Source organism: Prionailurus bengalensis, chromosome B4 (assembly GCF_016509475.1).
Source record: "Prionailurus bengalensis isolate Pbe53 chromosome B4, Fcat_Pben_1.1_paternal_pri, whole genome shotgun sequence".
NCBI classification, from domain to species: domain Eukaryota; kingdom Metazoa; phylum Chordata; class Mammalia; order Carnivora; family Felidae; genus Prionailurus; species Prionailurus bengalensis.
Genome location: NC_057358.1, coordinates 39320849 through 39324696, shown reverse-complemented (window position 1 = coordinate 39324696; position 3848 = coordinate 39320849).

The window sequence follows — 3848 nt, the reverse complement described above, 5'->3', positions numbered from 1 at the left end:
CATTCCAGGAGCGCCAATCAGGGCGGCGAGAGGCCGACAGGGCGGCGGAGAATGGTAAGCAACGAGGCCCCGCCCAGGGCCGAGGCGCTTGCGCCCCTGCGCGCAGGCCTGTGATTGGCGCGCGGCAGGTGCTTGCGGCGCCCGCCCTGGAGTCCGCAGTGGAGGCGGTTCTTGCCCGGGCAAGTTTGTATCCTGGAGACTCCGGATAGAGGAGTGAGCTGGGGCACGGATGTGGAGTTGATTTCATTTGAAGCAGGAATGCAGCTAGTAGTCTTACTTCCGGAGTGTACAGCGCCAGACACATTGGGTCGTATGAGGTTTTACTGTTAACCCGTAATACTGGGGATGTAGGGTCAGCAAGTTCTGGGGATTTAGATCCACCTAGTTCCTCTCCCCGCCTCGACGGGCACAGTCCTGCAGCAAACTGAAGTCAGATTTTTTTTCTGAGTGCTCTTCCAGACTGGGCCTCATTCTTGGCCTGCTGAGCCCGGTTTTACCAAAGACTTCTGCGAAGCCAGTTTATCAAGAATCCCCTTACCTTTAGTATCTAATCAAGCTCCTCTTCCTCCACCCTTGATATTTAATGGAGCTCCTCTTCCCCCTCAACCTTGATATCTAACCAACTTCCTGTTAATAAGTTTCCATTCCCTCCCTCGCCCTGACCCCTGGCAATAAACCCTATTGGTGCCTGTTGTACTTGGAGTTGAATTCAGTCTCTCTGACACATTGCAATAGTCTTGATCCCAGTTGCAATGGTCTTAAGGTTCCCCTGTCATTTTTGAAGAGCATCTGGTGAATAATGTTTCTTTTACAGCTTTCAGGGTCTTGAGAGAGCTACTTAACCTCTCTCTCGGTTATATGATAAGTAAAATGGGTTAACAAGTAAAGCTTACTCGTGTTAGCTTTACAATGACAAAGTTTAATGATGTTAACTTTTACATTGTTTTCCATGCATTTTTACTTAACTTCTCATATATGATAATGCATTTCTCCCCAATTATATATGAAAAGTTGGGTTTAAAGAACTTAAGTGATGCATGGGATTTATAGGCACACATTTCAAATGTTTTACATGTGTGATCACATTTGTCTCTCAGAACAACTCTGAGGTAAACAGGGTATCTTCACTTAAGATACAAGGAATCTGGCCTAGAGAGAAACTAAGCAATTATTCTAGGCTTACAGTTGGTCAGTGGTGACACAGGACTGATTCGGAGATTTTCAAACCTGCCTACACATTGGAATCATCTAGCACCTTTTGAGTGCCGCGCCCCAGAAAATTAAATCTGAATTTCTGCAGGAAGGATCCAGGCATCGGTAATTTTTTTTTTAATCCCCAAACGTTTCCACTGTACAGCCAGCTTTGAGAACTAGAACTTTAAAACAGTGCTTCTCGAACTTGAATGGGCATACAAATAACCTGGGGATCATCTTAAAATAAGATTCTGATTTAGTAGATTGGGAATGGAGGCCAAATTCAGCATCCCTAGCAAGATCCCAGGGAACAGTTTTGGAATGAGAGAGGAAGGATAATTCAGAGTTCTAAAAGGGGGCCCAAATTACCATAGGGATACATTGCCTACACATAGTAGGTATTTCATATAAATGTTCTGAATGCCTGAATGAATGAAGCAGTCCAACAGATTCTCCTGGAAGTTTGAACTAGAAAAAGGAAATTAATTAGGTAGAGAAACCATAAGATTGAACGATAAGGGAGCATGCAGATTGAAGCTATGAAGAAACAAACCACAAATAATACAAGCTTGAGAACAGATTTACAGAGTAGGGAGTAAGAACAGGCAAAGGTAATGGAAGAAATCAGAAAGAGAAAAAAAAAAAAAAAGACAGAAGTAGACATAAGTGTGTAACACAGAGACTACCTGGCCCCTAGTCCCGCAGGCTGCCATAATACCAGATACTTTGAAGGTTCTATTTTTACAATAAAATCTTTCTCTTTAAGGTAGTCTGAGTACATTTCTTTTTTTTTTTTTTAACATTTATTTTTGAGAGACAGAGAGAGCACGAGCAGGGAAGGGGCAGAGAAAGAGAGAGAGACAGAATCTGAAGCAGGCTCCAGGCTCTGAGCTATCAGCACAGAGCCGAACACAGAGCTCAAACCCACAAACTGTGAGATCATGACATAAAGTAAGTACTGACCGTGTTTCATTCTCTCCCTGGCTCCTATCAAAATGTTTAAAAGACAATAGAGACTAAATTAAAATTTATTAAATGAATGAATGAGGTATATTTGTTATGATCAATTTGTCAAATGAATCATACATCTAAAAATTAGCTGATGAATGGGAGAGTATTAATCTAGGAGAAATTTAGAAAATTATAAAGCACCAATATTAACATAAAGAATTTTCCAAGAAATGTGCATAAAAAGAATATTTCATAAACTTTAAGAATCAGAAAAAGAAAACAGGTGAGAGATGAGGATCTTGGAAAGAATGGACATAATCTTGCATTATTCACTCAACAGTTCTGGAATTGCTCTTCAGCTTCTAAAATGAACAAGGAATTTGTTTAAACTTTGTTTTGCTAGAAGTTTTAAATAACCACTGATATACTTTTGTTGGCAACCTATCAAATCACATATCGCCCCCCCCTTTTTAAATGAAAAATAGTGCCTTGTTATGGTATGGCATATGACGGAATTCTGAATTAGGATCGGCCAAGGTATGCTGAGGTAACAAATTAACCCTGAAGTTTGCCATGGCTTAACACATAATAGTTTCTCTGTCATGTAACATGTCTAACATGGATCAGAAAGGGGCTTTGTTCCACGTAGTTACTCAGGGATTATGGCTGACAGACATCAGTTGCAACACATAGATTCATGATTCCTGGGGCAGGAGAGGAGAACAACTGAAGGTCTTGAACCAGTTCTTAGATGCTTCCTCCATGCATTGTCCAGAGCTATTGACATGGCCCTATTTAACTGCAAATGTGACAGGAAATGTGGGGAACACATAAAGGCCTGCAAGTGGACAATGCCATAAATACTGTGCATGTTGGCATATCCCAGAATTCTGCCCTTAGCTCTCTTTTTCTCCTTAACTATGCAGTCTCCTAGGTGATCCTATCCAGTGTATAGATGTTATTTATTTCTCTAGCCTGCAAGTTCCCCCAATCTCCACCTACATTTGTCCAGTTACCCACCCAGCATCTTCACTTGGAGCTCCAACAGGCCTCTGGGGCTAACTTTTCCCACACAGAATCTTTAATGTTTACCTCCTAAGACCGCTCACTCCTCAAGTTTTTCTCATCTCATGGCAGTACCCAGTTGCCCATGTAATCCTTGATTCTATACCTTAACCTAACACTCCCTATCAAATTCACCACAAATTCCTGTAGCCTCTGTAATGCAGGGAGTGCTGGACTTTTAGTCATGTTTTCAAATAAAGATTTAATTATAGTCTTCACTGAAGATGCGCCAAGTGTGAAAGGGCTTGATCTACTCAGAATGTAAGATCAGGGAGGAAAGACAGCATGGGTTTCCCAGGCACTTAAATACTTTCAACAATAGCATTAAGGGTGAAATTAATTATATTGGTACCAAATGCTGGCCTGTTGGTTAATAGGAGTCATGAAATTTCTATTCTTCTTGTTTATAAGTTTTTTAACTAAAGGGTTTTTCTTTTCTTATTCTGAGATTAACACTAAAAGTAATAGACTTATATCTACAGTACTTCAAAGATCTTTGAAGATGCACATCTTTGAAACTTTAGAGATTCATTTTTGTCATCTAGTCCGTGGTCGTTTTGTGTAAATGTCTCATGTGTGCTCATGAAGAATATGGGTTCACTCGTCGTTGGATGCAGAGCTCTTTGCATGTCTAATTA